The sequence below is a fragment of the Grammomys surdaster genome, unplaced genomic scaffold (genome assembly GCF_004785775.1).
Source record: "Grammomys surdaster isolate TR1022 unplaced genomic scaffold, NIH_TR_1.0 126391, whole genome shotgun sequence".
Lineage (NCBI taxonomy): Eukaryota > Metazoa > Chordata > Mammalia > Rodentia > Muridae > Grammomys > Grammomys surdaster.
Window position 1 is genome coordinate 2,076,913 of NW_021621185.1, and position 19,581 is coordinate 2,096,493.

The 19,581-nt window shown below is 39.1% G+C and overlaps 1 protein-coding gene and 1 pseudogene across 3 annotated transcripts in view; both read left to right on the top strand.

Moving 5' to 3' along the window:
• The window catches only part of Fam172a (family with sequence similarity 172 member A), a 416,134-nt gene that overhangs the window by 372,073 nt on the left and 24,480 nt on the right, over positions 1 to 19,581 (top strand). The window lies entirely within an intron of this gene.
• On the top strand, positions 11,944 to 12,961 carry LOC114614488 (annotated as a pseudogene).

Genomic DNA, 19,581 nt, shown 5'->3' on the forward strand with positions numbered 1-19,581 from the left:
TGTCATCCTGCTTATCTTGATTTTTTTACACATGTGGGCTATATTTTAATTATTTTAATATATATTTATATATAATATAATTAAAATATATTATTATATAAACCCAACCCATTTTGCGATCCTTACATCCTTACATCTTTACATGTAATTCTTAGAAGTAAAATAATATTAAATCAGCACATCTTCTGATTTGGTAGTAGTTGTTGGGGTTGGCCCATGGAGACCCGCAGACAGCTATTCCAGATCACAATTCAGACTGAAGAAATGCCAGGACTACCAAGAGTTACAGGATTTAAGTCTTAGCAGTTCTTGGTAACAAGTTGCATACAATTGTGATCTGGAATTGTGATTAGGAATAGGTTTTCCACTACACCATAGGTCCAGGGCACCAACCTCAAGTCCCCAGGCTTTTGAGGCCAGAACTCTTACTCTCTGCAGTTTCACTGGCCACACCACAGTGTTTTTATATTGCCTTTTAAATTAGTGTTTCCTTAACAGTGGAAAAAGAATCATAAGCAGACATTTAGAGAGTGATACTGGTTGTCACAGTTGATAAGCCTGATGACATCATACATTCTTACTGCTCTACTGCCATTAAGACTGAACCCTTTGAGGTCACTGAAGGGTGCTCAGCCTGCCTTCTCCAATAGTGATAAGAGTCACCATAAAAGGTACAACTAGGACATGAATTTACTTACACATTTGTTAAAGACTGTAACAAATATTCTGAGCTAAATTGTGGCTTTACCTTTAAAAATGCATTCTTAAGAACAATGGTATTGAAGCTGTCTAGCAAAGCTAGTCTGAGTGGGTAGCAAGATCTGAGGTAATGCCATGGGTGTGGGTAAGCAGAATGGGGGGTGGGGTTCAGGGTTTCTCTGTGTAGCCCCGACTGTCCTGAACTTGCTCAGTAGACCAGGCTGACCTTGAACTCACAAAGATCTTACTGCCTCTGCCACCTAAGTGCTGGGATTAAAGGTATGCAGCACCGTGATACTGGGCAGAAAATGCTAAGTTTAACCTTGAAAACTACTAAAGAAAACAATGGCTAAATAAATAAGGTGATAGAGAAGAGACCTGAGATAGAAGAGGTTTCAGTTTAAAGGAGATATATTTAAAAAGCAAAAGGGAGATAAGACAAGCAATTGAAAGGATTAAAAAGAAAACTCAGCATATGAAAAAGACACAGAAATAATTAAGCATATCAAAACCTGTTTACTGCCAGAATCCGGATGTATGCAACTTGTTACCAAGAACTGCTAAGACTTAAATCTTGTAACTCTTGGTAGTCCTGCCATTTCTTCAGTCTGAATTGTGATCTGGAATTTACAGATTCTGTTCTGGACTCCAAGTGAATAAAAATTCACAATTTCCTTTTATGAACCACAAATTATACATTTCTTATATTTACACCTCATGAATAAAATTTATTTTTAAGACTGTGGTCTGTTGTTGAGTGTTGGAGTCCATGTTCAGACTTAGTAGTATTTACCAGCCGTCTTATGTTTCTAATGCTACACCAACGGTAGAGCCCTAACAGAATTCTTGTGACAGGGTTCTGAAGACATGTGAAGGCAGTCAGAGACTACATAGTGAGTAAGCAGTCAGACATGTCTTGAGGTGAAACTGTTGCCCACATGTGGCTGTGAGGCAATAATTGAAGGACAGATGTTAAGTTTACTGACTTTACCCTGTCATTGGCTAGGAGGCTACACTATAATGGTATACTAATATTGATTTGATAATGAATCTCTTTCTCTTTGTAAAATGAGCCAGGACAAGTGTTGTTTATTGTCTCTTTCTGTAAAAAAGATCATGGCAGTATGTGTTTTCCTATTTAAATGTTGAACCAAGGAGCTGTGAGTTTGAGAAAATGTAGCTGATGTATTTTTCCAAGTATGAAAGATATACCTGGTTTCTTAGGAAAGAGACTATTTATTTTTAAATTGTTAGGACTGATTCTTATCATCAAAGTGGACAATGTCTGGCATATGCCATTCGTGTGAAGTAGCTGAGTTCTGAACACGCTCTGAATGAAAGCATTCCTATGGCTGCATGTGTGAGAAGCAAGGCTTGGAAGACTTTAAAGATCCCACCTAGGTATCTTGTGTAATCTTCTATCAGGGTTGTATCTCCTTTTCAGTTTGTATGGCACTCCCTGTTTTGAGTAGGATAAAGACTCATTGTTGCTGTCAGGCCTGATTTCACACTAAATATTCATCTAGTCCTTTGTGGCTGCCATTTTTATCAAGCATTCACCACAGCTTCCCTTTGCTGACGTGCCATTTCTCAGCAAATCACTGTTTCACATGTATGATTTCTAGTGAGACAAGCTTGGGGCTGGCTGCCTTTCTCTCAAGCTCAGAGAAAAGGAATGTCTCTGGTGCCTGTGCTGTAGGAAAGTTAATTCATGTGTAAATTATTATTTGGCCTTTATTTCATGGCCTGTGGAGAGTACACATGCAGATAAAAGGCTGCATAGGTCGCGGCTCAGTGCGTGCAGGTTTCTCTGGTGGCCACTGTGACAGCAGTAGAATTGTCACCACAGATTATCAGACATGCTATGAAGGTTTATCATCATTTATTTACAGTTTTCTGTGTACAGTAAACTTTAACATGAGAAATGCTTCTGTGCTAATCGAGCACTGTGTACCTTTTCCCTGTTTGTCACCCTGTATTTTCAAAGTTAAAGCTGTCGTGGGCTTTCTGGATGCCTGTGCCATCCATCAGTGATCCATCTCCAGTCTGTCTTCTCCTCCTTGGACTTTATTTTTTTTTTATTATTTCTTTCTTTCTTGTATTTTTCTTCAGATGTGATTGTTGTCCGTGTGTGTTATCAACCCTTGGTTCTATTTTAGTGATGTACTTACTAACCAAGATAGATACGAATGGTGTTTGGAGTGTGAGAAACAGCTCCTGAGAACTCTGTGGAGATTAGGTATCATGTATGCCGTGAAGTCTGTTCTCACTCACCTTGTTTTTAGTGAGAATCACTCCATGTGAACTCATTCTTTCTCTCACCACTCAAGAGAGTCAGGGTTAGGGTGGTCTACATTGCTCTAATAGATTACAGTCATTCTACTTATTGTAGCTAAACCTAATTGATTTCCTACGTGCATACATGTGATTCCAAAACACATTTATAAACTTTAAGTGACTCTTTCTGGCTCCTTCCATCAGGCTCTTTAGTATCTATCTGTACTTAAGGGTAGGCTAATATGCCTTCTTGTACAACTTTATTTGTGTATAGAAATTTTGCTAGTATATTTGTTATCATAGTTTGATCTAAGTATATCAAAAAACAAGGGAATATATTTTATATTTTTGCTAGTTTTTATTAGAGCATCTTTGATACAACTGTTTTGATAAGCTTTACTCATATAATAGTGAAAAATTTTTTTAGTTTTAGATTTATTTATTCTATTTTCTATATATGATTGTTTTGCCTGCATCTATGTATGTACACCACATCCATTCCTGATTTAAGAAGGCCAGTGTGTGTTTAGGGGGGTTGAGGGGTCAGATCCTGGAACTGGCATTGCACATGGCTCTGAGCTACCACTAGTCCCCTGAAGAGCAACATGTGCTCCCTGCCATCTCTCCAGCCCATTCCATGAGCTTGTAGTCATTGTTTTATTTTTGTTTTTCCTAGTCAGTTTCCCTGGCTGTCCTGGAACTCATTCTGTAGACCAGATTGGCCTCAAACTCAGAACTCTTCTTGCCTCTGCTTCCCAAGTGCTGGAATTAAAATGTGCACTACCACAGCCTGACAAATGAGTTTTAAACAAATGCAGTTCGTATGATAAAATATTACCTTCACTTACACCCCAGAAAAACAAAACAACACTCTTTTAACTATTAAAGTAAAAATGTCTAGAAACAAATATCTTTACTTGAGCCAAGAGATTAATTTCTCATTGTAATTTTTGATATACTGACAGAAAGAATACACCCTTCATTTAGCAAATACTTGTAATTACTATGAACATTACCTTTGGCATTTGAATAGGTGTTCCCTACCCTCTTGTTTCTCTCTCTTTCCATTTCTGATGCCCAGAGGCACAATGGAAGGGGAACAGAGCCACCGTGTTTTTATAAGCACATTGGAGAAGTATCCCTGTGCAGTCCATCGCACATATGAAAAATAAATATGGTCCTTTAACTTACCTTCTTAAGGATTGTTGTAGGAACAGCATAAAACAGCATGGTAGAAAATAAGAGCTGAGACTTACCAGGCTGTGAAGATAGCCGTCACTTGAGAGTTTGGCACACAGCATGGTGACCTTAATTTGATCCCCTTTATCCATAAAAAAAGCTAAGCGTGGTGATGTAGGCTTGTAATCTTGGCTTGAGGAGATCACTGGGGAGGTTAAGACAAGGAGAATCCTATTCTCTAGCCAGCTAGCCTAGCCTCATCAGCAAACCTCAGGTCCCAATAGGAGACCCTGTCTCAAAATCAACCTAAATTGCTGTTGTGGAACAACACTTGAGGTTGACTTCTGACCTCCATTGTCAGGGACACAGACACAAAACACACTCACACATGCGTGCACGCACATACACACACACTGGTGAGAGGGAGAGAAAGACAGGAGTGACGTTATCAAGGAACAGATGTGCCACCATCTATTTAGTGATCAGCACTAAAGAACTGGAGGGAGGAAGTCCAGTGCTGACAATGGGGGTCACTATCTCAGGGCTGCTTACCCATGCAAGGACATACGAAGGGTTCATTGTTCAGTTACCACTCTCGTTGTCACTTCTGTTTATTGGCTGACTCTGTTTGTTGGTATAATTGGTATCTTACTAAAGACATTTAGTTAGGTGTGTAGGTGTATTTGAATATATTTCGTCTGTATGTGTCTGGTATATAATGTACAAATATATCATTTGAGTGTAAGTATCAACAGTTGTGGCAATTTTCCTAAGAATGTATCCCATACATCTGTGTTGCGATAAGCATGCTATAATTATGACAATTAAAGACATTTAAAAGGAGTGAACAGATTTGTTTCTCTATGTAGTAATTTATTTACCCTGGTAGCTGAACTCAATACAGTCACGCCTGTTTAGTTTACTCTTATCCAATATGGGATGACCTGTTTTAATTGAGCCTTTTTCCCAAAAGAAAGAAAAGAAACAGGGGGAGGGGGGAGAGAGAGAGAGAGAGAGAAAGAAAGAAAGAAAGAAAGAAAGAAAGAAAGAAAGAAAGAAAGAAAGCTTGCACAGCTAGCTCAACTCTTAGTTCTCACAGTGAACATGTAATTTATCTCCTAAAGAAATTCTTCCAAAATAGTGCTAAAAACTGGATTCTACATTGAACTTATAATTGAGGGCATTTAGACTTTCTAATACTGTTCTAATGTGAAATGTGCCTGTAATCAAGAGTGTAGTCTTTAACTTGTAATTAGAAAATCATAGAAAATTAATATTGTTCTACAAAAAGGTAACAAAGCTCTTCTTGTTCACTGCATACATAGCATCTTTCTTGAAAGGTTTCTGCTTCTCTTTCACTCATCCTGGCTGGTACCTTCTCTCTCTTCATTCTCTTTCTAGTAGCAACTTTTGGCAAATGCATGATCTCTTTGTGTCTCCAGTTCTAACTTCACTCATGATAATTCAGCTTCAATGCCACAAGAATTTCTTGGTTTCTTCCACTCAAACTCTTGAAAACTAATTTATTTTCATAAGACCATATGTGACAGGCCAGTGGATTGGCTGTATTGGCTCAGTCCCTTTCCAGATTTAATCAGCCATGAGTGAGGATGACCCCTTATTGTCCTGAAATATGTCTGGCAGCAGAGTAGGCTTTCAAGAAGGAGCAGATGGTGAGAACACATTGTGATTGACACTCGCTCAACATGCTATCCCTGGTTCGGGGCTCCCAACTACTAACAAGACCATTATTTAAATGTTATTTCCTCAAAGAAGTCCCAAACTCTACTCTGTGTGTGCTCCCAACATATGTTCCGTTGTACTCTAGGGCTCCATCATAAACGTCTATGTCTCTGTCTTCCTATCAAACCCTCCCCCATATTATTATAGCTGCTCTGTTTTCTCATAACCTCTTAAGCCTGTGACAAAAGGAGCAGCATTCGCCCTGTTCATCCTTCTGTCCTTTCTGGCCTAATGCTGGGTTTATTAGCAGTGTCCTGTCATGTATTAAGTCATTTCTTATAGTCATTATTTTGATTTTTATTAAACTGTGACTATTGCTGTTAGTGATATTATAAGGATCTGTCTACACAGACCTTCAGACTAGCCCCTCTCTCCAACCTGTCATCTGTTCTGCACCTTCTTCCTCTCCCTTTGGTTTGCAATGTCTTCTTTATTCTCAGGGCCACTGTCTTACTCTCACTGGTTTCACCATCCCCTATCTGGTCTCCCTGTCTGCTGGTCATCCTACATAGCTCTCTAGAAAATGGCTCTTCATAGCTTTCTCTATATGAAAAATAATTTGTTTTCCCTCTTCTGCCTAAAGAAGAATTGAAACCCAAATATTGTCTCCTTTATATCTTGTTCCTGCCAGCCTAATAGGTTCTACTAATAAATGAACAGGGACACTCCTAAGTACAGGGTTTAAAATAAAGATGTCTGACAGCAGGGCATGACCTCATTCCTGTCTACCAATTAAACATAAGACCCTTGTGTTCTTGTCCTTCAGTTCAAACAGATTTATTAAAAATCTCCTATCCTCAAGACCCAATGAAATATATGTGGAATTACAAGCAGGTAAAAAGGAACTTGAAGTGCTTTGGAAGGAAGAGTAAGAAGTTTTTAGTATAAGGAAACAAAAGTTAGGGGAGGGTTGGGGGAGGCTTGAGAAAAGAACTATACTCCATGCTCAGAATTTTGGGACCATTATAACTAACTGGCAAGCCCCTGTCATTGTATTTTGCACATGGAGAGAGCTCAGGAACTCAATACACATTTATTGGCATGTATAAACAGGGTAGTGATGAAGAAGCCTTCAGAATATAAGTTCCAGCTTCTCCTTGAGCTGTTAACTTTATTTGGCATCTTAGTTTTTTTCATTTTCTAATGAATGAATGCCAGCAAGTCTTTTTCAGTTTTTTTCCATCTGATCAAGACTTAGATAATGTCTGCTTCTTTGGTAGCTAACATCCCACAAACTCAGCTCCATGCTTCAGTGAGAAGATATTATGGTACTGCCAATGGAAACCACTTCACATTTGGGCAACATCATCATGTCTAAATGGCTCAGATTCAAGTTTCAGGATAGATACTGGTTCCTACACATTTGCTGTCAAAAAACCACTTTGTAGGAGCCAAACAGTGGAATCTTTCCAAGTGTTAGGCACTATTAGAGGTACCATTAAAGTACTGTGGAATTTGAAAGACGATAGGTTTTTTATTTTAACATTTTTAACATAGCATGTTCTGTGGTATTTCTATGAAATGTTAATCAGTTTTTATTGTGGGGCTGAAAGTAACAGAAAATCTCATTTGTAGAGACCATGACAGGCTTTAAAGATAACTCAAAGTAGAAACTTAGTTTTATACAAAATTTTGTGTAGCTTTATACAAAAGCGAGTTTGTAAAACAATTCAAGTTTTAAAATGCAACTATAAATGCAACTTAAGAAGACATTGTGAGCCTGGAAAGATTTCACAGCAGTTAAGAGCACTGACTGCTCTTCCAGAGGTCCTGAGTTCAATTCTCAGCAACCACATGGTGGCTCACAACCATCTGAAATGATACCCTCTTCTAGTGTGTCTGAAGACAGTGACAGTCTCATATAAATAAAATAAATCTTCAAAAAAAGAAAAACAGATATTGTAGCAGGGTGACTGTACCTAGAGTCCTCTTTCTATGGCTTTCTTTTCTATTAAATTAGAAACTAGTTCAAGATAAAAGTAATTGGCCATCAGCATATAAGAAAACCATCATATTACATCATAAAATTTATCTCTGAGTTTTCTTATAGTCAAGAACAAAAAGAGAAAGGATATGATGGCTGGGAGCTTGGCTTTGCTTAAAAAGCAAAAGCATGCACGCTCATCTGGAAAGCTATACTGTGTGTGCACGCTCATCTGGAAAGCTATACTGTGTGTACACGCTCATCTGGAAAGCTATACTGTGTGTACACGCTCATCTGGAAAGCTATACTGTGTGTGCATGCTCATCTGGAAAGCTATACTGTGTATGCTAAATTCCAAAAAAGTCATCACATGCTGCTTTCTCATGAATATTGTTATTTATTCAGCTCTTTGCCTCATTCCTTCTAAGACTACAAACGCCTTGAAGTCAGTGATCTTGTCTTTTTTGTTAACTTCTTAGCCTCAGCTCTCTAGAGTAAATGCTTCTAGAAGGAAAAAGGAAAGCAAAATTACATGGATTATTTATTATCCAAGAAATAGAAACTAACACAGTGAGAGATGTCTTTCACAAAGCACCCTAAAATAGTCATCCTTCCTTACATAGTTAGTGTTTTATATCAATGATCAATAAAAGCATACAGTATAACATTGGATTATGACCAAATTTTAGGATTCAGAGACAGATTACACTGATGCTTATCATAAGTCACTATATAATGGAAGAACCTAAAAAGTATGTATGTACCTTAATCTCAGCTCTTCAAAGTCTCTGCTACAATGTTTCTGGTAGGAAATGACTACATAAGAATAAGACCTCCAGTGAGACCTTAAGTAAGCATCTCTTGAGCTCTAAGTAACCAAGATCTTAGAAAAACTGAGAGGATAGTTACTGTTGCATTAGAAATAATAGAAGCCCAACTTAACATCCTAAGAAAGGCCATTTACTCTTCACTTTACAAAAGTCCTGTCCAGTGTAAACAATAGCCACTTATTTCATTAAAGTGTATGAAAATAGGAAGTATTACCTTTAAACAGTGCCCATGAAAGTAAATTTAGTTACTAATGTTTTTAGTAGGAATTAGGACCCCCCAAAAAATGGACTTTTAAGGTTGTCATGTGGGTTCTACTCTTCCAAACAACATTGTATTTAAACTACAGATACAGATTTCTTTTAACATCTCTATATTTTCTCTTTGCTGGCAAGTTGTACAACTTGCATGTCAAGGAAAAATCAATTGTGATTTATCTTGCATAAAGTCAAGTGTTCTAATGGAACTTTCTGCTCATCTTCTTTGTGAATGTCTGCCCAATAGGCTGTTAGGTTGTTCTTTTAAAGTGAACTGTATCTCAGTTTTCTCAGTTATTGTACTGCCCCTCACAGAATTGACAGCTATAAAACATCAAGAAGTCTGCAGACTGACTCTTGGTTGTGCTTGCAGAGACTGCACACTCAGTGGTACTGGTATTCTAGTCCCCTTATCTGAGATCTGCAGATAGTAAAGTGTTAACTTATCCCTGTACACAGCTCTCGTGCTCTCTCAGGCATATGGAACACACTTTTTACCGAGGCTCATCTTCCCTGGCTGCAGTTCACATGTACTGAAACACAGTGTATGTGAGGCACCTAACCCTGGTGAGCAGCAAGGGCCGCATGAGAAATTAAAGAGACATGGATGGCCTTGGAGAAGCTTTATCCAACAAGCATATATCTTGATGAGGTGTTATTAACTCCTAGGGGGCTCAGGAAGTAGGTTCTTACCATGTGAAAGACCATGCAGGGTGAAGCTACATCGTGCCCAAGTCTCAAAACTGCCTGGTTTTGTTGTGCATAAAATGTCTGTCCTTTGTTTAGAGGAACAAAAGAAAGATGTGGGGTGTTCTCTGTTTCTTTTTTAAATGGATTAAATGTGATGAGATATTAAAAATCAAACAATAAAGCAGTGCCCTGCTTCTTCTTTTCATTGCTCTTAAGTAGAAAACGAAAATAGATAAATTTGAATAGTACATAAATCTATAAAATTATTTCTCTGTGATAGAAATAGTTCTTTTTACTGAGAACCCCATTAAAACAGAAAGTAGCATTAAATCCGGTTTTAACCAAATGTATTCTTTAAGTTATGTTGTCGGTGTATCCAAAGGCTTTTCCCAGTCATGTTTGTGTGATCATCTTATCGCAATGATGACGTGGATGAGGATAAGCGGCTTCTCAATGGGTTAGAGCCAGAACATGCCTTCTCTCATCACTTTTAGTATTTGGAGCCTGACATCTACGTTTTTAAAGCATGTATTTATGCTTAGAATATAAAGCACTTGAAGCCCTTATCTCAGAATATTTCTGTTCCCAGTTTTCCATGAGGTCCAATGTTCCTTGAGCTCCCGCTACTTCATAGTTTACCAACCAGTCAACAGATGCATGTTACATGCCTACTGTGTGCAAATACTCGTAGGAAAGACACAGCAGAAGCCATGGCAAACTCTCTGCCTTAAGGAGTAGACATTCTAGAAAGAAGAAATGAATGATCAGCATGAGGCAAAAATGGACATAAACTCCCCAGCAAACAAAGGACATCACATAGTAGGAAGTGTGTTGACAAACACTTGGGAAAGTAATGAAACCATGCGTAACTAGGACCAGAAAGCTTAGGGTTGGAGATGTGGCTGTCCTTTGGCTAAGGACATGGATGTGGACTCTCTACGCGTCTCTGTCCATGTTAAAGCTGTGTGCTTCTACTCGTGCTGTAGAGCAATGATAGTACTGACTAAGATATTGTATCTAGGAAAATAAAAGAAACACACTAAGTCACCTAAATTCCTTGCCCCTTCCCTTGTGAATTACTGATTAATTTCAAAGGTGAACTTTCTCATCTGTTTGCCAATACCACTTATAGCCTATGGTATTTTAGGCATTGTGAGTGAATCAGATGCTGTGCAGAAGAACATCACAAATATCCACAGCATGTGAAAGAGAGAAAGCTTTAAGGTTACAGAGTCAAAGGGCTCATTGTCAGGCAGTGAGGGAGGTAAATGCCTAGGCAGAGCATAAAATTCTGTTGCTGAACTACTGTAATTAAAACTTCCTGGAAGTTGGTACAAGGTAATGTGTGTGTGTGTCACTATAAATGCTCCCATAAATTGGACTAAATGTGTATGGTCAATGCAAATGACAATTTTAACAAAAGAAACAACTTAATAATGCATCTAGACTTGAGGATAAAGAACACAAATTGCTCATATATCTGATATTGAAATTTATATTTCCATTTGGATGGTGCTCTAGAATGTATAAAACCCTTTTTCATATATAATTTTTTACATTCCACAAAAATGACATAAAATGGATATTATTGTTTCCACTTTATAAGTGAAGAAATAGAGTCTGAACAATGTGATTTTCAGAGAATTATAAAGCTAAAAAATGTTAAAAATTGATGTTTTACCCAGGGGCTATGTGTGTAAGTCCTGTGCACGTTCCACTGCTGTAGCTGCCAATGTGTCTTCCAGAGGGGCCACATAGAAACAGCAGCCATTAGACTGTGATAGGATTGAGGATCTGAAGCTGTGACTGTCCATGGAGGAGTCATCAGTAGCATCCTTTAGCAACAGACAGCTACCAAAGTAAGAAAAAAAAAAAAAAAAGACTCCCAGATTCAGTCAGAAACATAATGAGTGGTTTTTGTAAACAATGTTTCTAAACAAAGGAGTTGTATTCATAAAGGTTACACAGGTGTTAAAGATTTGATAAAGGAAAAATAGAGTTTGTATGCTAACCATACTCAAATGTTTTATAAACAAGCATTAAAAATAAATATTGTGTTATAGTTGATAGGAACAGGCAAGACACTATAACTCTAGACACTCGTAACAAACAGTAATTTCAGCAGAGTGTAGGAAGGATCTTGAGAGATTATAGCTTAGAGAAATACAAACCTATTTAATTCTTACAATATAAAAACTACATTTTAAAATTTACTAGTATGCCATTAGTATTGGAAAATAGGGACTTTCAAAAGAAAGAAAATAGTGCCATCGGTGAGAAGATGGAGAGCGAACGGTCGTGTGGCTCCTTGCTGTTGCAGCTCCGGTGTTTCAGCGTAGACCTGCAGTAGGAGAGGCAGTCTCTTCTCTCTCTCCTAACTCTTGTGAGATTTTTTTGATATTCAGCTACATTTTCTGCTTCGTGAAAAACCTCATCATCAAAAGAGATGGCTAGCAGTGTTACCAACAAGACAGATCCACGGTCCATGAACTCCCATGTTTTCATTGGGAATCTCAATACTCTGGTGGTCAAGAAGTCTGATGTGGAAGCCATATTTTCAAAGTATGGCAAAATTGTGGGTTGCTCTGTGCATAAGGGCTTTGTCTTTGTCCAGTATGTTAATGAAAGAAATGCCCGAGCTGCTGTAGCTGGAGAGGATGGCAGAATGATCGCCGGCCAGGTTTTAGATATTAACCTGGCTGCAGAGCCAAAAGTGAACCGAGGAAAAGCCGGTGTGAAACGATCTGCAGCAGAGATGTACGGGTCAGTACCAGAACAACCTTCTCCGTCCCCTCTACTCAGTTCTTCATTTGACTTGGACTATGACTTTCAACAGGATTATTATGACAGGATGTACAGTTACCCAGCACGTGTTCCTCCTCCTCTTCCTATTGCTTGTGCTCTGGTGCCTTCCAAACGCCAGCGTGTGTCAGGGAAGACCTTACGAAGGGCCAAAAGTGGATTCAATTCGAAGAGCGGACAACAGGGATCTTCTTCCAAGTCTGGAAAGTTGAAAGGTCATCACCTTCAGGCCATTAAAAAGGAGCTGACTCAAATAAAACAAAAAGTGGATTCTCTGCTGGAAAGCCTGGAAAAAATTGAAAAGAAAAAGCAAACAAGCAGTAGAGATGAAGAATGAAAAGTCCGAAGAAGAGCAGAGCAGTGCCTCTGTGAAGAAAGATGAGACTGATGTGAAGCTGGAGTCTGAGGCAGGTGCAGATGACTCTGCTGAGGAGGGTGACCTGCTGGATGATGATGATAATGAAGATGGGGGAATGGCCAGCTGGAGTTGAAGGATGATGAAAAAGAGCCTAAGGAGGAAGAAGATGACAGAGACAGTGCCAATGGGGAGGATGACTCTTAAGTACGTAGTGGAGCTTAGACATCTTCTCCCGTTATTCATTTCCCTAGGCGCTTTGAGAGAGCAAAGTAACACCAGATCCTCTCCCCTAGAATCTTCTGCACATTCTCACTGCTCTCCCTCCTTCTCCTTCCTGTGTTCATTAATTCATAATTTCCCTGCGCCTAGTTCCATTTCACTTCCTCTGATGCTCCGTAGTAGTTTTGTTAAGTCTTACCCTGTATTTGCTTTAATTTTGCTTTAATTTTGATACCTCTTTGAGTTAACAATAAAAAGTTGTATGGTTTTTATCAATTGTCTCCAAAATAATCTCTTGTTATGCAGGGAGTACAGTTCTTCCCATTCATGATTTCAGTAGTTGCTTCCCTAACTGCAGAGGCATCTCATTTCCTTGCAACCCCGAGAGCAGCTTTGCATTAGAGGTGTGTGTTTTCCCTCACATGAGTGGGATTGTTACAACACGAGTGTAACCGTGTATTTTTGTGAATGGGATTTGGCATGTCAAATGCATCTTACAGGAAAATAGTGCAATAGTCTTAATATTTGTTTTCTAAAGTTATACCATGGGTTATTTTTGTGAACAGCCTGATGTTTGGGATCTTTTCCTCAAAAATAAACAATTCCTTATTAAACCAGGAAAAAAAAAAAAGAAAATAATGTCATCAACAGGGAAATTTGTGTCTTTAATATAATGCCCCATTACCGTGGTTTTAAAGTAGAAAGGGCACTCAGCCTGAAGTACATGTCAGGAGTCGAGCTGTGCTTAATATACACAGGGTCAGTCCCTAGAACTTTAACACAATTCTGTCACTCTTTGACAACATTAAAGTGTACTTAAAAGTAAGGAAGACATTTCCAACTAAATTATTTCTCTGTCCCAACCCCAGTGGTCCTTTCTGTCTTCCTGGTACTATTGGTACCCCTGATTCAACACATGAAGACCTCATAGCCAGGACCCACATGTACAAGGGACTGTGCAGCCTCTGTCCAGTGGCACCTAAGTTATCTCACTCTCAGCTTAGTTCTTGTCCTGTTCTATCTATTACCTGTAAATGTCGTAATTCCACATTTCCTTAAAACTAAATAAAACCTATTGTATGTAAATGCCTCCTTTTCATTATGCTTTCATCAGCTGAGAAACATCTAAGCAAGCTCTGCTTCCGGCTGTTGTGAATAGAGATTCAAAGAACAGGAATGTGGGTGTGTCTTCTGCAGCCAGCTAGAGAGTCTTTTGGCTGTATACCCAGAAGTAGCTAGCCATGTAATAAGGCAGTTCTTTTTTGAGGCATGTCCACACTAATTCCCCTAGTGACTGAACCAGTTTACATTTTCACTAACAGTGTATATGGGCTCCTCTTTCCCCATATCCTTGTCAATATTTGCTGCCCTTTGGTTTTGTTATTGTTGTTCTAAGACATACTATTGTTATTTTAATTTTTAACAGTTTAACAACAGCAAGTGGTTTTGTTCGTTGTTTTTCTTTTACTTATTTACTTACTTCACATCCTGACTAAAGCTTACCCTCACCCCTCTCCTCTCCTCACCCCTCATCATGCACTTATCCCTTCTCTCTCTCTTCAGAAAAGGGGACCCCTTCCATGGATATCAACCAGCCTTGGGATATCAAATTTCAGGAAGACTAGGCGCATATACTCCTCCTAAGGTTGATCAGGCAGCCTGAGCCTAGTAGGAGGAAAGGGTCCAAAAGACAGGCAGTCCCACATGAAGACCAAGCTGTGCACACTTGTTAGATATGTGCAGGGGGCCTAGGTCAATCCCATGCATGTTCCCTGGTTGGCAGTTCCTACTTTGTGATCCCCTATGGGCCCTGGGTAGCTGATTCAGGGGATTAGGGGGAGCTTGTGGTGCCCTTTACCCCTCTGGCTCCTACAATCATTTCTCCCCTCTTCCAAAGCATTCCAGGAGCCCACCCAAATGTTAGACTGTGAGTCTCTGCATCTGTTTCCATCAGTTTCTGGGTAAACCCTCTCTGATGATGGTTATGCTAGGCTCCTTTCCCTATCATCTTGGAGACAGGACAAATTGTAGGTTGAAGGTTTTATGGCTGGGTTAGTGTCCCAATCGCTCCATTGTAAATCTTGCCTGGTTACAGGAGATAACTTGTTCAGGCTCCATGTCCCCCATTGCTAGGAGTCTTAGCTAGGGTCACCCTTATAGATTCCTGGGAGTTTCCATCGCCCTAGGTTTCTAGATCATCCCAGAGATGCCACCCCATTTCATTTGTCTCTCCTGATACTCTCCCTTCCTCCTTACCCCACCTGATGCCTCCTGTTCCCATCCCCACACCCTACCCCCACCAAGTCCCCTCACTCCCCTCATTCACCCACTGTGTCTGTTCTAGTTCCATTCTCAGTGAGATTTACAGATCCCTCCCCCTTGAGCCTCCTTGTTACTTAGCTTCCTTGGTTCTGTGGACTAGAGCTGGTTATCCTTTACTTTACAGATAACATCAATTTATTAGAGAGTGCATTCCTTGGTTGTCTCTTGGTTCTGTGGACTAGAGGTGGTTAGCCTTTACTTTACAGATAATATCAACTTATTAGTGAGTTCATACCATGTTTGTCTCTTTGGGTCTGGGTTACCTCACTCGGGAAGATATTTTCTAATTCTATCTATCTGCCTCAAAATTCATGATTTCCTTGTTTTTGATAGTTGAATAGTATTCCACTGTGTAAATGAGCCATATTTTCTGTATCCATTCTTCAGTTGAGGGACATTTGAGTTGTTTCCGGTTTCTCGCTATTACAAATAAAGCAGCTATGAACATAGTGGCATACATGTCCCTCTGGTGTGGTGGAGCACCCTACGTGTATATGCCCAGGAGTAGTATAGCTGGGTCTTTAGGTAGATATATTCTCAATTTTCTAGGAAACCACCAAATTGATTTCCAAAGTGACTGTACAAGTTTGCATTCCCACCAGCAATGGAAAAGTGTCCCCCTTGCTCTACATCCTCACCAGTATTAGCTGTCACTTGAATTTTTGATCTTAGCAATTCTGATAGATAGATGATGGGACCTCAGAGTTGGTTTCTCTGATGGCTAAGGATACTGAACATTTATTTAAGTGCTTCTTGGCCATTAGAAATTCCTCTGAAGAGAATTCTCTGTTTAGCTCTTTACTCCATTTTTTAATTAGATTATTTGGTTTGTTAATGTCTAGTTTCTTGAGTTTTATATATGTTATATTTTGTATGTATAAAGAGCTCAAATAACTAGACATCAGCAAGCCCTTTAATTGTTTGTTGTTAGCTTTGTTGTTGGTGTTTCGTTTTGTTTGTTCGTTCGTTCATTCGTGTGTTTGTTTTGATAATAGCCATTTTGGCTGTGTTAAGGTGAATATCAACATAGTTTATAATTTGCATTTCCCTGATCATAATAAGGATGTTAAACAGTTTTTTTTCTTTTGAGAAATCTGTTTACTTCTGTAGCCTGTTTTGTAATTGGCTGTTTATTTTCTTGGTGTTCAGTTCTTGTTTTAGTTCTTTGTATATTCTCGACACTAGCCATCTATCAGTAACACAGCTGGCAAAGAGTTTCTTCCATTCTGTGGGCCACGGCTTCACGCAGCTTTCAGGTTTCTTTGCTGTATGAAGCTTTTTCATTTCATGAGGTCCCACTTGTCAATTTCTGCCCTTATTTCTGGAACAAATAAGATCCTATTAAAAAGACCTGTGCCTACTCCTATGTCTTTATAGCTCTTGTTTTTTCTCTAGAAGGTTGAGGGTTTTAGATCTTCTATTGAGATCTTCAATCTATTTAGATTTTATTTCTGTGCATGGTAAAGATAAGGGTCTAGCATTATTCTTATACCTGTGAGTATCCAATTTTAAAGCACTGTTTGTTGAATAAATAAATTAGTAAAGATCAATAGTCCTAAACTAATGTAGACATTTCTTCTTAGAGTAGGCCGATAATTGTAAAAACTGTTTCTTCCTGTTTTCTTTTCACCCAAGAAAATTTTGAAGATTAGTTGATTTAGTCTTCCCATAGCACAGTCCTCCACACTGTTACCTACAACTTTTTGTGAGGATAGTTCAGTACCACCCAGTTCTAACCATATTCTTATTAATTCTTTGAGAATCTCATACACTACATTTTGGCCATACTCACAATTCTCCCCACAGTTCTTCCCATAACCAACCTCGCCTCCCCATCTTGAGAGTCCTTTTCCCCCATCAAGTTCAGTTTGTGTTGCCCAGCTAGTCTTGGGGGCCAGGGCAGAGACCTGAGTCAACCTATCAGGGACCACATCCTTAATTAAAAACTAACTCTCCCTCTACCAACAGCTCTCAAATTCCAATAGCTCTTCATCAAATGGTAAGATTTCAGGTCCATCTTCCCTCCTCTATGCTTTGATTTTGTGTGGCCGCAGGGTGCACAAGTCTTGTGTGTACACTCTCACAATAGCAGTGAGTTCATGTGTGCAACTGCCTTGCTATGTCTGAAATATGTTGTTTCCTCAAAGTCATTCTCCACCTCTGGCTCTTATAATCTTTCACCCCCTATTCCATGAAGATCCCTAAGCTTTGCAGGGAACGTGATAAATATATACAAATAAATATAAGTATGCTCCATTTAGGGCTGAGCGCTCTGCAGTCTGTCATTCTCTTCACACGGACAGCAGAGGCTCGCAGTATCTGACTAGTTTTGACTGTCAAGTAGTTTTTGCTCAAATTAAAAAAATACTACAATGTCTCTATTTACTCTGAGAAAACAGTACATACTTGCCAGGTTATGCTCTTACCTCATGGTCAGATAGCTCACTAAAATGTCACAGAGTTCAGATTATTCTACATGCCCATTAGTTCTGCTGCTTTGGGATGTAATGACTCATATTAGTAATCTACATAATAAAGACGGTTGATGAATTTTTACCTGACTGTCCTTTTGGGACTATAATTTTCAACATGATGGAAGTTTTGCCAATCTTTCAGTGCTCAAGCGTTACCCTTAGCACTAACAGCAACATGAATACTACAACTGTGTTATCTGCAAATGTTGGACATCATATCATATGGATCTGGCAAGTTCTTTTCTTGAAGAGTTACCAAGTATACTTGATTAAAACATCACCATTCTATAGACAAATATAGTGACTTTGAAATCTCATTAAAATTGATTTCAGATTTGTATAGATTAGTTGATAAGTCTATTCTTTTGTAAGACTTTAAATCAATTAGAGCCAAAAAATAAGAAGAAAAACCTGGTCTTCACGGGTTGGTTTGATTTCTAGTACTTTCAAGAGGACTGAACTCCTGAACAGGCAATGACCTTGCCTGCATCTTATTGGAGTGGAGGTATAGCATCACAGGGATTATAACAGCATACACAAGGTCTTTTTTTTTCTTTATTTTTTATTGGATATTTTATTTACATTTCAGATGTTATCTCCTTACCCCATTCCCCACCCAAGAACTCCCTATCCCATCCCCCCTCCTCCTGCTTCTATGAGGATATGCCCCCACTCACCCTCCCACTCCCACCTCCCCACCCATGATTTCCCCCACACTAGGGCATCCAGCCTTCACTGGACCAAGGACTTCCCCAACCACCTATGCCTGACAGTGTCATCCTCCCCTACGTATACAGCTGGGGCTATGGGTCCCAGGCTGGTGGTTTAGACCCTGGGAGCTCTGGTTGGTTGGTATTGTTGCTTTCCCCATGGGGCCGCAAACCCTTTCAGCTTCTTCAGTCTTCTCTCTCACTTCTCCATTGGGAACCCCATGAACAGTTCAATGGTTAGCTCATACACAAGTTCTAATCAGACAAAATTCCCAGCAGAGAGAGGGGAAGTGGGCATGAAGTCTCAGCCCTAACTGAGGAGCTATTGACAACTGATAGCTCATGGGAGAGGAAGAGTCAATTTTCTTTACTAGTGTAGTCCCGCACAAACTAGACTCAGTAGGTTTTAAAAGGGGGTGGGGAACACAGAGTTGGGTGAATAGGAAAGGGAGGGTGGTTCTAGGGGGAGCTGGGAGGATGAAAATGAATATATCTGATGAAAATACATTGTTTGAAATTCTCAGCTGGGTGGTGGTGGCGCATGCCTTTGATCCCAGCTCTTGGGAGGCAGAGACAGGTGGATTTCTGAGTTCGAGGCCAGCCTGGTCTACAAAGTGAGTTCCACGACAGCCAGAACTACACAGAGAAACCCTGTCTCGAAAAAAAAAAAAAAAGAAATTCTCAAAAGAATTTTAAAAAATAGGAAAATCAATAAAACAAGCCTATTCACTAATGTGAACTGACCATTAATCTATATGTATCTGAGGTATGATACCTTGGTATTTTTGTATAATTTTTATTTTTATTTAGATTATTTTTATAATTTAGGTATAGGTTTTACATAAGATTTTCAATTTTCAACTTGTTGGGCTTAAAAAAGTGAATATACCTATGTCTTAGTGTCTTTTGTGCCAAGTAGTTTATAATGAAGAAAAACGTGTTTCCCATAGTTCTAGAGTCCAGGAAGTTCAAGGCCAGACTCTACAGCTCTCTTTCAGATCCTGTCTTTCCTGCTGTAGTATGTTTTGGTGTTTGTTTTACATTATGTCTTTCATTTCTCTGTTGAAAATTGTTTGTTTATTGGGATTGGTATATTTTA